Source organism: Lampetra fluviatilis, chromosome 61 (genome assembly GCF_964198595.1).
Source record: "Lampetra fluviatilis chromosome 61, kcLamFluv1.1, whole genome shotgun sequence".
Classification (NCBI taxonomy): domain Eukaryota; kingdom Metazoa; phylum Chordata; class Hyperoartia; order Petromyzontiformes; family Petromyzontidae; genus Lampetra; species Lampetra fluviatilis.
The window spans coordinates 2,501,053-2,522,516 of record NC_136335.1 but is presented as its reverse complement, the minus strand read 5'-3'; positions in this window follow the sequence as shown (position 1 = coordinate 2,522,516).

The window sequence follows — 21,464 nt, the reverse complement described above, 5'->3', positions numbered from 1 at the left end:
ATATTTCGCTCGTTTTTTAACCCACTTCCCGTGATCCAATCGAGCTGACATTTTCCACATAGACTCGTTGTGTTTGACAATTAATTTTCGTGGAAAAAAAATTCCTAAATTTTACACTGTTTAGGGAAAACAAATTAAATATTTAATTACCAATTGTTTAATACTGGCAGACAATCATCTGACCCATAGGTGGCAGCCATCTCAAGCCAGAGGACGAGAGGACTCTAGCCGCCACGCATATGAAGGATTTATAGTGAAAAACTTTGTTTTTACGGGTTATACTTATTCTAGCTCAACTCGCCTATTTTTATTTTATTTTCATTAATTTTTATTTCATTTTTTACCCACGTGACTTTGCCGAAATAATCAAGAGTATGAATCCTTGCAGTCACGAAAGCTTCAAATCTAGAATCAACTCACCTGGTCAAAGACGAGATGGAGCCATTGGGTGGCTGCAAAACGCCACGCTTTTCATCGCAATGTTGCGTGTCGATGTTTGAATGCCGCCTGCAACGCACATCGCCACACGTGGTGGGGAAGACAAAGGCGGCCGGGCGTGGTGCTGGCCACCTCACCCACCTCGTGTGCCACTGTGCCGGTAGCCTTCATAGGTGCTGCTGCTACTCGCTAACAGCACTTGCCCCACCAGTCTGTTGAGACTACACGAGGGATCCTTTGTCTTTGTCTCTGTGTTGGTGTGTGTCTGTGTTGGTGTGTGTGTGTCTGTGTTGGTGTGTGTCTGTGTTGGTGTGTGTGTGTCTGTGTTGGTGTGTGTGTGTGTCTGTGTTGGTGTGTGTTTGTGTTGGTGTGTGTATCTGTGTTGCTGTGTGTGTGTCTGTGTGTGTTGGTGTGTGTGTGTCTGTGTTGGTGTGTGTGTGTCTGTGTGTGTGTGTACGGCTGTGTGGGGAGCGGTGGTGCAGCGGTTAGCGCTACGCTGCGCTACGAACCCAGCGAGCCGAGTTCGATTCTCGCTCACGGCCAACACCCGTGACAATTATCTGAACCGGTCCTGGGCCACCCCTAGGTCGACTCAGCCTCAAATGAGTACCCTGGTGCGGTGTGTAAACATTGCCACTAGGGAGACAAAGGCGGTCGGGCGTGGTGCTGGCCACCCACCCCCTCGTGTACCGTTCCGGCCTTCATAGGTGCTCGCTAACAGCACTTGCCCCTACAGTCTGCTAAGGCTATACGGGGATTCATACTCGTAGGTTTTTCAGTAAAGTCACGTAGGTAAAAAAATAAATAATATACATATAGTTGAAATAATAATATAAATAACACAATAAATCATTTCTATTATTATTTCAATTATATATTTCATTATTTACTTATTTTTACCCACGTGACTTTACCGAAAAACCTAGAAGTATGAATCCTTGCGGTCACGAAAGCTTCAAATCTAGAACTACACGGCGGATCTTTGTCTTCGTGCACGCCTGTAGGATTTGCACGTGTACTTTGTGATGTGTATATGTGCATCTATGTGCGTGCGTGCGTGTGTGAGAGTGAGCGAGAGTGAGCGAGAGAGCGAGAGCTGTGGGGTGGGGGGGTAGAGAAAAGATCACAGCTTCAATTTCCTCTCCACAGACGTTGCCTGCTGCAGACAGCTTTGATTGACGTTTCGCGGCCATGTTTAATAAAGGGAGAAGGAGCGGAGATTGTTTTAGGGGTTAGCAGGCGCCTCGCTAGGGACCCGGGGTCTGCGGGGAGGAGGGAGGGGTTGGAGGGAGAGGAGGGAGGGGAGGGAGGGGAGGATGGAGGGGCAGGAGGAGAGATGGAGACGCGGGGAAGATAGGATGGGAGAGACGGGAGGAGGAGGATGGGAGAGACGGGAGGAGGGGAGAATGGAGGGGCAGGATGGAGGATGGAGACGCGAGGAAGATGGGGATGGGAGAGACGGGAGGAGCGGGTGGAGGGGAGGGAAGGGGAGGGAGGAGGATGGAGGAGATGACGATGGTGTTCGAGGATGGGTGATCGTTTGAAGGGTCAGCAAGCAGAACCGGTTCAGTAGCCATCACTGATTGTTATCCTTGGCCGGGGATTCGTAGCAAGATACGCGAACCACTGCGACAACAACTTGTTGCACACAGATCCTTACACACACAGAAATACAACAGCACAGGGCACTGTATAAATGAGTGTGCAAGTGTGTTGGTGAGCACCTATGAAGGCCCACACACTCACATTTATTGGCATCTCAACATGAAGCCAGCTTCAACAAAGGAATATACATCGTGCAAACGCGTGGATTCTTGTAACGCATTCGAACGCGTATGACTGCTAAAACGGATTGCTTTTGCAAGGATCTTCTAATATGGTATTTGATTATAAGGGTGAGTTCAGAATAGCAAGACACCTCGCCTGGTGTGCAGGAGGTCGTGGGTTCGATCTCGACCCTGACGCCTGCTGCTGTATATTTGGCGTTTGCGTGTCTCTCTCTCTCATCATGATCATCATGGTGGCTAGGAGATGTTAACTACCTCGCCTGGTGTACAGGAGGTCGTGGGTTCGATCCCGACCCAGACGCCTGCTGTATGTGTGGAGTTTGCGTCTCTCTCTCTCATCATCATCACGGTGGCTAGGAGATGTTAACTACCTCGCCTGGTGTACAGGAGGTCGTGGGTTCGATCCCGACCCTGACGCCTGCTGCTGTATATTTGGAGTTTGCGTGTCTCTCTCATCATCATCACGGTGGCTAGGAGATGTTAACTACCTCGCCTGGTGTGCAGGAGGTCGTGGGTTCGATCCCGACCCTGACGCCTGCTGCTGTATATTTGGAGTTTGCGTCTCTCTCTCTCTCTCGCCGTGGTCGCGTGGATTTTTTTCCGGCTCCTCCGGTTTTCCCCTCCACATTTACTTCCTTCTTGCTGTGGTTGTCCCACCTGATGACGATCGCTTGTGTTGCGATCGAAAAGTCGTGATCTATGATTTTTTCTACCCACGTGACTTTACCGAAAGAACCAACGTGTATGGATGCCTGCAGTCACGAACAGCTTCAACGCATTCGTGCTCAATGTGCCTGCCGAGTCTCCAACAAGCAACGCTACTTTACACCCAAAGTTCAAATTCGTATCGGGGGTACCCTGACCTCCCCTCCGCCCGCCCCCACCCCGGCCACGTTACACGCTGGGGAGACAAAGACGGCCGGACGTGGGGCTGGTCTACCCACCCCCTCGTGTTCCGTGCCGGCCTTCAGGTGCTTCTTGCGAATCGCTAACAGTCTGTTCCAGACTGTAAGGGGGATCTTTCTGTTTGTTTTCGTACGTGTATATGTGCGCATTGAGAGCACTTGCCCCCAAAAGTCCGTGTCAGGCTATACGGGGGATCTTTGTCTTTGTACATGGATGTCAGCGCTAGCAGCACTTGCCCCAACAGTCTAGCAAGGCTATACGGGGGATCTTTGTCTCTGTACATGTATTTCAGCGCTAACAGCACTTGCCCCCACAGTCTAGCAAGGCTATACGGGGGATCTTTGTCTCTGTACATGCATGTCAGTGCTAGCAGCACTTGCCCCAACAGTCTAGCAAGGCTATACGGGGGATCTTTGTCTTTGTACATGCATGTCAGTGCTAACAGCACTTGCCCCAACAGTCTAGCAAGGCTATACGGGGGGGGGAGATCTTTGTCTTTTATTATTTCTAAGAGTGTGGGGTGGGTATGTGTGTGCGTGTGTGTGTGTGGTTATTCCCCGTCGAGAGGTATCCAGGGGTTCGAGAGGGTCACACAGAACCCCCCTGCCCCCCCCCCCCTGTACTCGTATACTCAGAGCCCCCCCCCCAAACTCACCACCCCCCCCTCACCCCCCACGTCGTTTGACAAGCGGCACATTCGGAAGCTCAACTCTGGCGGGCGGGCGGGTGAGGTAGTGGCAAGTGCTCAAGAATTATTAACACTGTGTAACAAAAAAATATATATTTTAAAAAATATTTTAAAAAAATATATTTTTTGTTACGTGAAGGAATGACACAAATGCACACGTTTTCTCAAAACATATTTTTTTTAATTCCCCGGGTAGTAAGTGTTATTTTATAATTGCTTGTGCCTCAAAAGTACAAAAAATGGCTATTGTGAATTATTTTGTCCTTTGAAAAAACGTGACACATTTGTTTCACTGTTTGGCCGTGTGGGGTGGTGGAGGGTTACGACACATTTATAAATAACGCGATCTGACCCAAAAACCTATATCATGAATAATATTGGTCGCGAAAGCCTACGTGTTAAATTGGCCATTGATTTTCCCTTCGCTTTTGTGACCAGGCCAGTGATGATAAAAGGGGTTTCCCCCTTTTTGTCTAGCAACAAAACAACTGTGTTAAGATGTTAAAACACCAAACTGAAACCTTTCACGAGGAATCACGTCCCCGTTAACCACAACGCTTGTGGTCAGAATGCAAACCAAAAAACAACAGACTGATAATAAATGGCATTGTCTATGAAACTGATTGGTCCACACCAGAGACAGCTTTCTTTTGAGCCTCGTCTCAAAGCAGAGTACTGGCAAAGGAGATCCCATGATTCGGGACGGTGATATTATGAAATGTACCTATTGTCAATGAGTAAACGCGTGCGTCTGTGTCATCCCTTCACGCAAACTCCTGGTCATAAAAGCAAAGTTTACGTGGGATAAAAATAGCCACTTTCTCTACATGTGAGAGCATAAGCAATTAGAAAATAACATTAAATTTCGATTTAAAGCTTTCGTGACTGCAGGGATTCATCTTATTCGTTCATTCGGTAAAGTCACGTAGAAGGGAAATAATAAAATGATAAAAATAAAACATAATAAAATACATTGCGATTTAAAGCTTTCGTGACTGCAGGGATTCATCTTCTTGGTTCTTTCGGTAAAGTCACGTAGAAGGGAAGTAATAAAATAATAAAAATAAAACATAATTAAATACAATTCTCACGACGTTTCGGCCACAACGCAAGCAGCCGTCCTCAGGCGAAGAACAGGTCTGTCAGACGCTGTCTTTCCGACAGACCTGAGAATTGTATAATATAATACAATTCTCACGACGTTTCGGCCACAATGCAAGCAGCCGTCCGCAGGTAAAGAACAGGTCTGTCAGACGCTGTCTTTCCGACAGACCTAAGAATTGTATAATATAATACAATTCTCACGACGTTTCGGCCACAACGCAAGCAGCCGTCCGCAGGTGAAGAACAGGTCTGTCAGACGCTGTCTTTCCGACAGACCTGAGAATTGTATAATATAATACAATTCTCACGACGTTTCGGCCACAACGCAAGCAGCCGTCCTCAGGTGAAGAACAGGTCTGTCGGAAAGACAACTTTTGAATGTTGTCTTTCCAACAGCCCTGTTCTTCACCTGAGGACGGCTGCTTGCGTTGTGGCCGAAACGTCGTGAGAATTATTTTATTATGTTTTATTTTATTACTTTATTATTTCCATTCTACGTGACTTTACCGAAAGAACCAAGAAGATGAATCCCTGCAGTCACGAAAGAAGCTTTAAATCGAAATGTTGTGGTCTTGTCTCTGTCTCTCTCTCTCTCTCTTTCGCTCTACTTCTTTCGAACCGAAATTGGAGGACGGCGCAACGCAGCGAAGGCTGTCCGTCAAAGCCTTCCGTGCAACGCGTGTGGAGGCGTCGCCTCTGCTCTCTCCACTGCTGGATGAAGGCGTCCCGCATATTGCGTTGGCGTGAAGAGGACAAAAAACCAAAATTACTAAATGATGAACGAAGCAAAGTGCCGACTACACCGAGCATCTTCTTGTTTCCACAGATCGTAAAAAAAGAGAGAGCGCGTTGGAGGGGGGGTGATGAGTGTGGGGGGGGTGCTCTCTGAAGCCCTGCCCCCCCCCCCTCTCGTAGAGGCTCTTCCGCTAGCAGCGGGACGAGCCGAGACGTTGCAGGGCTGCGCTTGTATCCCTTGCTTGCAGCATTCATTGCTAGAGTGAGCGAGGGGGTGAGCGAGAGAGTGAGCGAGAGAGTGAGCGAGAGAGTGAGCGAGAAAGTGAGCGAGAGAGTGAGCGAGAGACTGGTGGGGGTTTACATAAAGCAAAGTTTAAAAATGTTTAAAAACAAAATTACGAAATGATGAACGAAGCAAAGTGCCGACTACACCGATCATCTTCTTGTTTCCACTGATCGTTAAAAAAAAGAAGGGGGAGAAATTAAAGGCGCGTGGCGCGCAAAGATTAAGGGGTTACCCCTTTTCCGTGACCCCCCCGAAAACCGGATATTAAATTTTAATAAAACATAATACCTGACGACAAGATACATTAATTGGGGGACTGGCAAATACTGTACCGCATATCATAAAAATATGGATATATATACCAAGTATATTCCAAGTAACGGTGACGTAGCCACAGCGCTTGTGCCAGGCTAGGTGCACGTTGAAGGCCGTCACGTGACGTGTGGAAGGCTCGCTGCTGGCAGGTCACGTGACAGACCCAGGTGCTATGGGTGGCCTGCTGTGCCAGGCTAGGTGCAGAGGTCACGGGGCAGACCCAGGTGCTATGGTTGCCTGCTGTGCCAGGCTAGGTGCAGAGGTCACGGGGCAGACCCAGGTGCTATGGGTTGCCTGCTGTGCCAGGCTAGGTGCAGAGGTCACGGGGCAGGCCCAGGTGCTATGGGTTGCCTGCTGTGCCAGGCTAGGTGCAGAGGTCATGTGTCAGGCCCAGGTGCTATGGGTTGCCTGCTGTGCCAGGCTAGGTGCAGAGGTCACGGGGCAGGCCCAGGTGCTATGGGTTGCCTGCTGTGCCAGGCTAGGTGCAGAGGTCACGGGTCAGGCCCAGGTGCTATGGGTCTCCTGCTGTGCCAGGCTAGGTGCAGAGGTCACGTGACAGACCCAGGTGCTATGGGTTGCCTGACTGAGATGACTGCCCGATGCACCAGCTGTGATCCCCACTGAGCCAACTCGCTGCGTTTTATCCGCCCGGCGCTCCGCTCGTTGTTGTGAGCGTCGCTCCTCCGCCCTCCGTTGTTGTTGGAGGGCGACTGCCTCCAACTGCCCAGTAGCAGCGTCCTTCACGAGCCTCCTCCACTGAGGCCGATCTTGACACCGCTGGTACCGCTCATCGGCAAGTCCACTCAGCTCCACGTCCTCCCGTACCACATCACTCCATCTCTTCTCCAGCCCGTGCCGCGCCCGTTTAGGCCCCTCGATGCGGCCAAACAGAAGCTGCTTGGGGGCATGCGGAGTAGCTGAGCGTGCGGGCTATGTGAGCCAGCCAACGCAGACCTCGCCTGCTACGCGGATTTGTGAGCTCCCATCGACTGGTGTCCAGTCTGGGTTCAACCCACGGATGGATCGTTGGGCAGGCGAATCTGATTTTTTGTTTTGTTTTCGGCAGGCATAGGTGTTCACAACACACACACAACACACACACCACACACACCACACACACAACACACACATACATATATACATATATACATACACACACATATACACACACACACACCATACAACACACACACACCACACATACACACCACACATATACATACACACACATACACACATACATACACACCTCCAACACACATACACACACATACACGCACACACACATACATACACACATACACATACACACACAGACATACACACACATACACACATACATACACACATACCCACACACATACACGCACACACACATACGCACATACATACACACATACACATACACACACATACACAGACATACACACACATACACATACATATACACCTCCAACACACATACACCCACATACACACACACGCACACACACAAAGATTCCCCTCCCCCCACTGTGTAGCCTTCATACAGCTAGGGTCGCCGGGTTCGTAAAGCAGCGCTAACCACAGCGCCACCACTCCCCAGAGCAGCGCAGCGCTAACCACAGCACCACCACTCCCCAGAGCAGCGCAGCGCTAACCACAGCGCCACCACTCCCCAGAGCAGCGCAGCGCTAACCACAGCACCACCACTCCCCAGAGCAGCGCAGCGCTAACCACAGCGCCACCACTCCCCAGCACAACACTAACCACAGCGCCACCACTCCCCAGCACAACGCTAACCACAGCGCCACCACTCCCCAACGCAACGCTAACGACAGCGCCACCACTCCCCAGCACAACGCTAATCACCGTGCCACAACTATCCAGAGCAGCGCTAACCACAGCGCCACCACTCTCCAGCGCTAACCACAGCGCCACCACTCCCCAGCACAACGCTAATCACCGTGCCACCACTCCCCAGCACAGCGCTAACCACAGCGCCACCACTCCCCAGAGCAGCACTAACCACAGCGCCACCACTCCCCAGCACAACGCTAACCACCGTGCCACCGCTCCCCAGAGCAGCGCTAACCACAGCGCCACCACTCCCCAGCGCAGCGCTAACCACAGCGCCACCACTCCCCAGCGCTAACCACCGCGCCACCACTCCCCAGAGCAGTGCTAACCGCAGCGCCACCACTCCCCAGCGCAGCGCTAACCACAGCGCCACCACTCCCCAGCGCTAACCACCGTGCCACCACTCCCCAGAGCAGTGCTAACCGCAGCGCCACCACTCCCCAGCGCTAACCACCGCGCCACCACTCCCCAGAGCAGTGCTAACCACAGCGCCACCACTCCCCAGCGCTAACCACCGCGCCACCACTCCCCAGAGCAGCGCTAACCACAGCGCCACCACTCCCCAGCGCTAACCACAGCGCCACCACTCCCCAGCACAGCACAGCACTAACCACTGCGCCACCACTCCCCAGAGCAGCGCTAACCACAGCGCCACCACTCCCCGGCGCAGCGCGCAATTACACGCGCTCACGATTCAATACAAATCGTATTCTAGGGAATGATCACCGTGACTTGGGTCGCGAGGGTCGTCGGAAGAGCGTTTGAGGAGGACTCGTTCGTGCCCAATCTGTCATCCCGAGAGATCGATAAGCAGCAAAGTTCCAGTGAAATCAGCATAGGTGGGACAAAGTCATTGTTATGCAAGTCCAAGTCGAGTCGCAAGTCATCAAATTCATGACTCGAGTCTGACTCGAGTCCAAGTCACATGACTCGAGTCCACACCTCTGGAAATCAGTAAACACAATCACACTCACACACACACACACAGATGTGTGTGTGAGTGTGATTGTGTCATTATCAATGTCATAGATTTCGATTTAAAGCTGCTTTCGTGACTGCAGGGATTCGTCTTCTTGGTTCTTTCGGTAAAGTCACGTAGAAGGGAAGAAATAAAGTAATAAAAAATAAAACATAATATAATAAAATATAATAATGTAACAAAATAATAATATTATAATATTATAATATAATAAAATATAATAATATAATAAAATAATATTATATTATTATATTATAATATAATAAAATATAATAATAAAATAAAATAATATTATATTTCGATTTAATGCTTCTTTCGTGACTGCAGGGATTCATCTTCTTGGTTCTTTCGGTAAAGTCACGTAGAAGGGAAATAATAAAATAATAAAAATAAAACATGATAAAAGAATATAATAAAATATAATAATGTAACAAAATAATATTATAATATTATATTATAATATAATAAAATATAATAATAAAATAAAATAATATTATAATATTATATTTCGATTTACAGCTTCTTTCGTGACTGCAGGGATTCGTCTTCTTGGTTCTTTCGGTAAAGTCACGTAGAAGGGAAATAATGAAATAATAAAAATAAAAATAAAACATTGTTTTATTTTTATTTGTATTATTTTATTATTTCCCTTCTACGTGACTTTACCGAAAGAACCAAGAAGATGTCACAGATGTGATCGTGTCGGGGGGCTCGCGTTGTACTGATCGTAATCATCATCATCATCATTGTCACCGGTAAAATGATGATCACAAATTGCGTGGTTATCATCATCATCAGCAGCAGCAGTAATACTATCATCATCATATGTTATCATCATATCATTATATTTTATTATTTCCCTTCTACGTGACTTTACCGAAAGAACCAAGAAGAATAATATCATCATCATCATATGTTATCATCATCAGCAACAATAAAATAATGTTTTATCAGCATCAGCAATAATATAATGTTATCATCATTACCATCATCATCAGCAGCAGCAGCAATACTATCATCATCATATGTTATCATCATCATCAGCAGCAGTAGCAATAATATCATCATCATCATCATCATGTTATCATCATCAGCAACAATAATATAATGTTTTATCAGCATCAGCAATAATATAATGTTATCATCATTACCATCATCATCAGCAGCAGCAGCAATAATATCATCATCATGTTATCATCATCAGCAACAATAAAATAATGTTTTATCAGCATCAGCAATAATATAATGTTATCATCATTACCATCATCATCAGCAGCAGCAGCAATACTATCATCATCATATGTTATCATCATCAGCAGCAGCAGTAGCAATAATATCATCATCATCATCATGTTATCATCATTACCATCATCAGCAGCAGCAATAATATCATCATCATATGTTATCATCATCAGCAGCAGCAGTAGCAATAATATCATCATCATGTTATCATCATCAGCAACAATAAAATAATGTTTTATCAGCATCAGCAATAATATGTTATCATCATTACCATCATCATCATCAGCAGCAGCAGCAGCAATACTATCATCATCATCTGTTAGCACCATCAGTAATAATATAATGTGTTATCATCATCATTATCATCATCAGCATCAGCACTAATATAATGTTTTATCAGCATCATCAATAGTACAATGTTATCATCATTACCATCATCATCAGCAGCAGCAACAATACTATCATCATCATATGTTATCATCATCAGCAGCAGTAGCAATAATATCATCATCATCATCATATGTTATCAGCATCAGTAATAATATAATGTGTTATCATCATCATTATCATCATCAGCAGCAGCAGAAATAATATAATGCCATCATCATTATCATCATCAGCAATAATTGAACATGACATTTTCAACAATAATAATATAATGTTATCATCATTACCATCATCAGCAGCAGCAGCAGCAGCAATAATATCATCATATCATCATATGTTATCAGCATCAGCAATAATATAATATTATCATCATCATTATCATCATCAGCAGCAGCAGAAATAATATAATGTGTTATCATCATCATTATCATCATCAGCAGCATCAGCAATAATATAATGTGTTATCATCATCATTATCATCATCAGCAGCAGCAGAAATAATATAATGCCATCATCAATATCATCATCAGCAATAATTGAACATGAAATTTTCAACAATAATAATATAATGTTATCATCATTACCATCATCAGCAATAATATACCATGCACTTATCAGCAGTAATAATATAATGTTATCATCATCAGCAATAATATAATATGTAATCATCATCATCAGCAGTAATAATATAATGTTATCATTATCAGTATAATAATTAACACAGGTAGAATCGTGATTATACTCATCATTAATATCGTCATCATCATTATCAATGTCATTATAATCAGCAGTATCAGTTGTACATTTTTTTTAAAGAAGAAGTTAAATAATCGGCGTAATCTTTCGATTTAAAGCTTTCGTGACTGCCGGGATTCATCTTCTTGGTTCTTCACCTGAAGACGGCTGCTTGCGTTGTAGCCGAAACGTCGTGAGAATTATTTCATTTTATTATGTTTTATTTTTATTATTTTATTACTTCCCTTCTACGTGACTTTATCGAAAGAACCAAGAAGATGAATCGGCGTAATCATTTGTATCTGTAGCATCATCATCAATAATTTGTGTACTCATTATCATCAGTTGACTATCACCATCATCACATTATCAATAACACAATCATCATCAGTAGCATCATAATCATCACCATCAATTACAAATCATCACAATACACTCGAACAATACGCGAAAACAACACGTTCTATTGCGAAATGTTTTCTCGTAATTAAATGTAATTCTACTGCAATTTTACTAATTTGCAGGTGCATGTTATTGTATTGTTATTTATTTAGCAATTCTAATAACTGACTTATGCCTTTGATCATAACAACAGCATGACATTTTGCGTAATTTAGAACGCGTAAGAACGGTACAAACATCGTATGCACTATACCTATATGTATATACACTTTACGCGTGTGCATATACAACATACACAAGCAATAACATTACTTTGAGCACAGCATTAAACACCGTCCATACCCACTCGAATAATCATTTGAACTGGTCCCTGGGTCTCCCCCCTAGGTCGACTCAGCCTTAAATGGGGAGACAAAGGCGGTTCGCTTGTGGCTTTAACTGGACCGTAAGCGAGTGGGATCGAACTCGGATGATCGATGGATTCCACACTGCACTGGTTCGTGGCGAATTCCCAGGATCGATTCTGCTCCAACGTGACTTGCAACACCACACGCGCACACACTCACTCACTCGTATGAACAGATGCACACACACACTCACATGAACAGATGCACACACACACAGATGCACACACACACACTCACATGAACAGATGCACACACACACAGATGCACACACACACTCACATGAACAGATGCACACACACACACACAGATGCACACACACACACTCACATGAACAGATGCACACACACACACACACAGATGCACACACACACACACACTCACATGAACAGATGCACACACACACAGATGCACACACACACACTCACATGAACAGATTCACACACACATAAACAGATGCACACAAACACACTCACATGAACAGATGCACACACACACACACAGATGCACACACACACTCACATGAACAGATGCACACACACACACACAGATGCACACACACACTCATATGAACAGATGCACACACACAGATGCACACACACACTCACATGAACAGATGCACACACACACACACACAGATGCACACACACACACTCACATGAACAGATGCACACACACACACAGATGCACACACACACTCACATGAACAGATGCACACACACACACACAGATGCACACACACACACTCACATGAACAGATGCACACACACACACACACAGATGCACACACACACACATACTCACATGAACAGATGCACACACACACACACAGATGCACACACACACACTCACATAAACAGATGCACACACACATAAACAGAGGCACACACACGCTCACATAAACAGATGCACACACACACACAGATGCACACACACACACTCACATGAACAGATTCACACACACATAAACAGATGCACACACACACACTCACATGAACAGATGCACACACACACACACACAGATGCACACACACACACTCACATGAACAGATGCACACACACACACACACACTCACATGAACAGATGCACACACACACACAGATGCACACACACACTCACATGAACAGATTCACACACACATAAACAGATGCACACACACACACTCACATGAACAGATGCACACACACACACACAGATGCACACACACACACTCACATGAACAGATGCACACACACACACACACAGATGCACACACACACTCACATGAACAGATGCACACACACACACACAGATGCACACACACACACTCACATGAACAGATGCACACACACACACACAGATGCACACACACACTCACATGAACAGATGCACACACACACACACAGATGCACACACACACACTCACATAAACAGATGCACACACACATAAACAGAGGCACACACGCACTCACATGAACAGATTCACACACACACACACTCACATAAACAGATGCACACACTCACATAAACAGATGCACACACACACACTCACATAAACAGATGCACACACTCACATAAACAGATGCACACACACATAAACAGAGGCACACACACGTTCACATAAACAGATGCACACACACACACACAGATGCACACACACACACTCACATGAACAGATGCACACACACATAAACAGATGCACACACACACACTCACATAAACAGATGCACACACACACATAAAAATATGTACACACACACGCACACACGTAAAACAAAGACAAAGATCCCCCGTGTAGCCTGAACCGACTGTTGGGGCAAGTGCTGTTAGCGAGTAGCACCTATGAAGGCCGGCACGGCACACGAGGGGGTGGGTGGCCAGCACCACGCCCGGCCGCCTTTGTCTCCCCAGTGGCGATGTTTACTACACACCGCACCGGGTACTCATTTGAGGCTGAGTCGACCTAGGGGAGGCCCAGGACCGGTTCAGATAATCGTCACTGGGTGTTGGCCGTGAGCGGGAATCGAACTCGTGTCGCCTGGTTCGAAACGCAGCGCGGCGCTAACCACTACACCCACCGCTCCCCCTACACACACACAGACAGACATATACACACCTACATAGACATCTACACACACACGCACACGTACACACACGTACACACACCTACACACACACGTACACACACACACGTACACACACCTACACACACACACGTACACACACACACGTACACACACCTACACACACACACGTACACACACACACGTACACACACCTACACACACACACACATGTACACACACGCACGTACATACACACACGTACACACACACACACGTACACACACACGTACACACACACGTACACACACGTACACACACACGTACACGCACGTACACACACACACACGTACACACACGTACACACACGCACGTACATACACACACGTACACACACGCACGCACACACTCCTACACACACACGTACACACACACACGTACACACACACACGTACACACACACACGCACGTACATACACACACGTACACACACGCACGCACACACCCCTACACACACACGTACACGCACCTACACACACACACACGTACACACACCTACACACACACACGCACGTACACACACACACACGTTACACACACCTACACACACACACTTACACACACACACGTACACACACACACGTACACACGTACACACACACGGACACACACACACGTTACACACACCTACACACACACACTTACACACACACACGTACACACACACACACGTACACACGTACACGGACACACACACACGCACGTACACACACACACCTACACACACGCACGCACACACACACGTACACACGCACGCACGCACACACGTACACACGCACGCACGCACACACCTACACACACGCACGCACACACACACGTACACACACGCACGCACGCACGCACACACGCGCACATAACATTGCATTAACGAACATATCTATTTTTAATTTCCGTAGCGCAATAAGGAGATACAGAAACAAACACGTGATTATTATTACACGAACTTCTTTCTCACCGTACACACACACACACACACAAAAGAATTGCGACGGTCGGCAAATGGTCGGGGAGCAGCCCACGATGGAGATGAGTGGGGAGGGTGGGTGGATGGCGCGGCGGGTGCCACGTGGAGACGGAGCAACGCAACATTGGAACGCGTGGTGGAGCGTCGTTGGAATTCATTCAGATCTCCCCTTGTCCCGCGTGCGATGTGAATTGTTTTTTAATTGGGTGGCGGGGGGCGGGATGGGAGGGGGAAGGAATGAATGAAGGAATTAATGAAGGAATTAATGAAGGAATTAATGAAGGAATTGTTGAAGGAATTAATGAAGGAATTAATGAAGGAATTAGTGAAGGAATTAGTGAAGGAATTAATGAAGGAATTATTGAAGGAATTATTGAAGGAATTAATGAAGGAATTATTGAAGGAATTAATGAAGGAATTAGTGAAGGAATTAATGAAGGAATTATTGAAGGAATTAATGAAGGAATTATTGAAGGAATTAATGAAGGAATTATTGAAGGAATTAATGAAGGAATTCTTGAAGGAATTAATGAAGGAATTAAGGCAGAATGGGCCTTCGTCCGGGCCAGTGATTCGACCGTAGCCGATTGATGATTCTGATGATGATGATGATTTTAGATACGACGATGATGTGAATATTAAACCGCGTGTTTACGTTGGTTATTATTTGCGCTCGATAACATTCAAGAAGATGTGGTAACAACAACAACAACAACAAAAATAAGAGAAGCGTACTAAACGCTAATTAGTAAATGATGACAACATCAATCGTTCGCGTTGAGTTTTTGAGAAATATGCGCGATTTTTTTCTCTGTAATATTTGGAGTGAGCGGTGGCGCAGTGGTTAGCGCGCTGCGCAACGAACGCGGCATACAATAAACCCGAGCTCGGCTCGACGATTATCTGAACCGGTCCCGGGTCTCCCCCTAAGTCGACTCAGCCTCAACACGAGCACGTTACGGGGATACAAAAGCGGCCGGGCATGGCCGATTGCCCACCCGCCCTCTCTCGTGTGTCACAATGCCGGTAGCCTTCGCAAGCTAACAGCACTTGCCCCAATAGTGTGCCACAGGCTACACGGTAGGGAGGAGATCTTTGTCTTTGTGTGTGTGAGTATGAAGATATTCGTTGGTTATTTCGGTGAAGTCACGTAGATGGTTCAAAGAAAATAACGAAAAGTAGTTTTTTGTTATTTTCTCTTAACCTTGCTCTTTGGTTATATTCGGTAAAGTCACGTAGGTATACAATAAAGAACCACCGAGTATGGATTCCTGCAGTCACGAAAGCGTCAAATCAAGATTCTTTGAGAACCTATCCGCGTGACTTCACCGAAAAAATCCCGAAGAATGTGAATTCTTGCAGAATTCGAAAGCTTTAAGTCAAGATTTGAGTGTGGATATGCGTGAGTGAATGCGTGAGACAAAGGCGGCCGGGCGTGGTGTGCCGGCCACCCACCCCCTCGTGTGCCACAGTGCCGGTAGCCTTCATAGGTGCTGCTGCTATACTCGATAACAGCACTTGCCCCAACAGTCTCTTACAGGCTACACGGGGGATCTTTATCTGTGTGTGCTAGCTAACAGCACTTGCCCCAACAGTCTCTTACAGGCTACACGGGGGGTCTTTATCTGTGTGTGCTAGCTAACAGCACTTGCCCCAACAGTCCGTTACAGGCTATAGGGGGATCTTTATCTTTGCGTGCTAGCTAACAGCACTTGCCCCAACAGTCTCTTGCAGGCTACACGGGGGATCTTTATCTGTGTGTGCTAGCTAACAGCACTTGCCCCAACAGTCTCTTACAGGCTACACGGGGGATCTTTATCTGTGTGTGCTAGCTAACAGCACTTGCCCAAACAGTCCGTTTCAGGCTACACGGGGGATCTTTATCTTTGTGCGCTAGCTAACAGCACTTGCCCCAACAGTCTCTTACAGGCTACACGGGGGATCTTTATCTGTGTGTGCTAGCTAACAGCACTTGCCCCAACAGTCTCTTACAGGCTACACGGGGGATCTTTATCTTTGTGCGCTAGCTAACAGCACTTGCCCCAACAGTCTCTTACAGGCTACACGGGGGATCTTTATCTTTGTGCGCTAGCTAACCGCACTTGCCCCAACAGTCTGTGGCAGGCTACACGGCGGTGTACCTTTATCTTTGTGGGTTTTTTTTGTTGCTACGTATGCGTTTGTTGTTGGCGTTTATGCGTTTGTGTGTGAAATGTGTTTGTGCATGTGGTTATTATGTATATACGTGTGCGCGTGTTTGCGTGTGCTTTGTATATATGTGTGTGGATGATTGTGTGGGGAGCGGTGGTGCAGCGGTTAGCGCTACGCTGCTTATGCTACGAACCCGGCGACCCGAGTTCGATTCCCGCTCACGGCCAACACCCAGTGGTGACGATTATCTGAACCGGTCCCGGGGCCTCCCCTAGGTCGACTCAGCCTCATAATGAGCACCGGGATGCGGTGTGCAGTAAACATCGCCACTGGGGAGACAAAGGCGGTCGGGCGTGGTGCTGGCCACCCACCCCCCTCGTGTACCGTTCCGGCTTTCATAGGTGCGCGCTAACAGCACTTGCCCCTACAGTCTGTTAAGGCTACACGGGGGATCTTTGTCTTTGCCTTTGTATATATATGTGTGTGTGCGCGCGCGCGCGCTGCTGATGGCGTGTCAAACGTGCTTTGTGTTGTCACAATTGCGGTTAATGTTGTGGGTGTGTGTGTTCATCTGTTCATGTGATCATTGTGTACGCTTATGTGCGTACGCGTGTGACGATAGGCGAGTTCGAATCCCGCTCACGGCCACTACCACCACAACGCGACGATTCTCTAAACCGGTCCTGAGCCTCCCCCCCCCTAGGTCGACTCAGCCTCAAATGAGTAGCTGGTGGCGCTGTAGCGTAGTAAACATCGCCACTAAGGGAGACAAAGGCGGCCGGGCTTAGTTGCTACCCACGCACCCGCTCGCGTGCCACAGTGCCGGTAGCCTTCAAAGCTGCTGCTGCTGCTGCTACTCGCTAACAGCACTTGCCCTACAGTCTATTAAAGGCTACACGGGGGATCTTTGCCTTTTGGTTGTTGGTCCACCCCGTAGGAAGGTGCTCGCTCACAGCACTTGCCCCAGCAGTCTGCGACAGGCTACCCGGGGGATCTTTGGCCTTATTCGTGTGATAGCTGAGCCCAATACGGGCACATTGATTGATTGTTTTATTTTTGCGTGCCGTGTGACACCTGAGTTCCATTCGCTCGCCACTTCACGACGAACAGCGAACCGCCTTTGTCTCCCCAAATTTGAGGCTGAGTCGACCTAGGGGAGGCCCAGGACCGGTTTCAGATAATCGTCACTGGGTGTTTGCCGTGAGCGGGAATCGAACCCGGGTCGCCAGGTTCGTAGTGCAGCGTTGCGCTAACCGCTACACCACCACTCCCCTATACAAAGATCCCCCGTATAGCCTTAACAGACTGTAGGGGCAAGTGCTGTTAGCGAGCACCTATGAAGGCCGGAACGGCACACGAGGGGGTGGGTGGCCAGCACCACGCACGACCGCCTTTGTCTCCCTAGTGGCACACACACACACACGCACTATATGAATAGCCGTGCGTGCAAATGTTAAACATACTACACGCGATCTTGATGTGAAGCTTTCGTTACCGCAAGGAATCCATTCTCTGTGGTTCTTTCGGCAAAAGTCGCGTGGGTAGAAAAATTAACACGTCACGACGTTTCGATCGCAACGCAAGCAACCTTCGTCAGGTGTGAAACAAACAGCAGGAGGACTGATGACGCGTCAGCCTCACCTGACGATGGTTGCTCGCGTTGCGATCGAAACGTCGTGATCGATTCATTTTCTACTCACGTGACTTTACCGAACGAACTACACACAGACCCCCCTCCTCCCCCCATATAGCCTACGTAGAATGTTAGCGAGCACCTATTAAGGTCGACGATCTTTGCGTGGCCGTCAGCACGCCCGGCCGCCTTTGTCTCCCCACGATTGATGTCTACACACCGCAGCGCAGGTAGTCAGCTAAGGCTGAGCACACTCAAGGGAGACCACCGCTCCCTGGCGCAGCTGTTTCAGATCTCGCTCGCCGCTGGTGTTATTCGTGGTTGGTTATTGATCTCCAGGTGTGTGGGGCGGTTGGGGGGGGGGGTACAGCGCGCTAACCATTCCGCCACCGCTCCGCGCGCACACGCACAGAGACACACGCACAAAGACACACGCACAAAGACACACGCACAAAGACACACGCACAAAGACACACGCACAAAGACACAGACACACACACAAAGACATACATACAAAGACATACATACAAAGACACAAACACTCAAAAACACACACACAAAAACAAAGACACACACACAAAGACGCAGACACTCAAAAAAACACACACAAAGACACACACACACACCAAGTAAAAGACACACACACAAAGACACACACACAAAGATAAAGCCGGAACGGCACACGAGGGGGTGGGTGGCCAGCACCACACCCGACCGCCTTTGTGTAGTGTTGTGTAGTGTTGTGTATTGTAGTGTATAGTGTAGTGTATAGTGTAGTGTATAGTAGTGTAGTGTATAGTCGTGTATAGTGTAGTGTATAGTAGTGTAGTGTATAGTAGTGTATAGTGTAGTGTATAGTAGTGTAGTGTATAGTAGTGCAGTGTATAGCAGTGTATAGTGTAGTGTATAGTAGTGTATAGTAGTGTAGTGTATAGTGTAGTGTATAGTGTAGTGTATAGTGTCGTGTATAGTAGTGTAGTGTATAGTGTCGTGTATAGTGTAGTATAGTGTATAGTGTAGTAGTTGTAGTGTATAGTGTAGTAGTTGTAGTGTATAGTGTAGTGTATAGTGTAGTGTGTAGTAGTTGTAGTGTATAGTGTAGTGTAGTGCCTACATAGAGCCCAATGTGTTCGCTTACTGACCATTCCCCTGTTCAGGACGGGCTGCTATAGATACAGAAAACATTAATGAATGCATTGATTAGCCATGTTTACTTGAATATCACGTGGTTATAACGTTGTTAGTATCCTGACGTGTTGATATACATTGTTTAAATACTAGATTTGAAGCTTTCGTGACTGCAAGGATTCATACGCCTAGGTTTTTTCGGTAAAGTCACGTAGGTAAAAAATAAAATTAAAAGTTAATAATGGAAATATTATTTTATTTTATTTCCATTATTAACTTTTAAAAATAAAATTAAAAGTTAATAATGGAAATATAATTTATTTTATTTCCATTATTAACTTTTAAAAATAAAATTAAAAGTTAATTATGGAAATATTATTTTATTATTTCCATTATTAACTTTTAAAAATACAATTAAAAGTTAATAATGGAAATATTATTTTATTTTATTTCCATTATTAACTTTTAATTTTATTTTTTACCTACGTGACTTTACCGAAAAACCCTAAGAGTATTGTTTAAATAGTACAAAATACGTTGTTTGGGCACGATTTAAGCCCATTAACCTTACATTTCCTCTCCTCGCTTAACGACCGGATTCATGTAACCAATCACTGCCGTTAACCGGGCTTCTACCGCATACTGTATGTGACACACTGCACCAGAAGCTGCGTTTTTTTGAGGCCGAGTCGACCTAGGCGGAGGCCGCGATCTCTCCGCTGCTAGATGGAGGATTGCTCAACTCGCCGACGACGGATTCCGCCGCTCCGTCTCCTCTAGAGCGCCGACCGTTCCTCGGCTGCCACTCCGTAAGAGATGCTAATAACCTCGCCTGGTGTACAGGAGGTCGTGGGTTTGATCCCGATCCTGACGCCTGCTGCTGTATATTTGGAGTTTGCGTGTCTCTCTCTCATCATTATCACGGTGGCTAGGAGATGTTAACTACCTCGCCTGGTGTACAGGAGGTCGTGGGTTCCATCCCGACCCTGACGCCTGCTGCTGTATATTCGGAGTTTGCGTGTCTCTCTCATCATCATCACGGTGGCTAGGAGATGTTGACTACCTCGCCTGGTATGCAGGAGGTCGTGGGTTCCATCCAGACCCTGACGCCTGCTGCTGTATATTTGCAGTTTGCGTGTCTCTCTCTCATCATCATCACGGTGGCTAGGAGATGTTAACTACCTCGCCTGGTATACAGGAGGTCGTGGTTTCCATCCCAACCCTGACGCCTGCTGCTG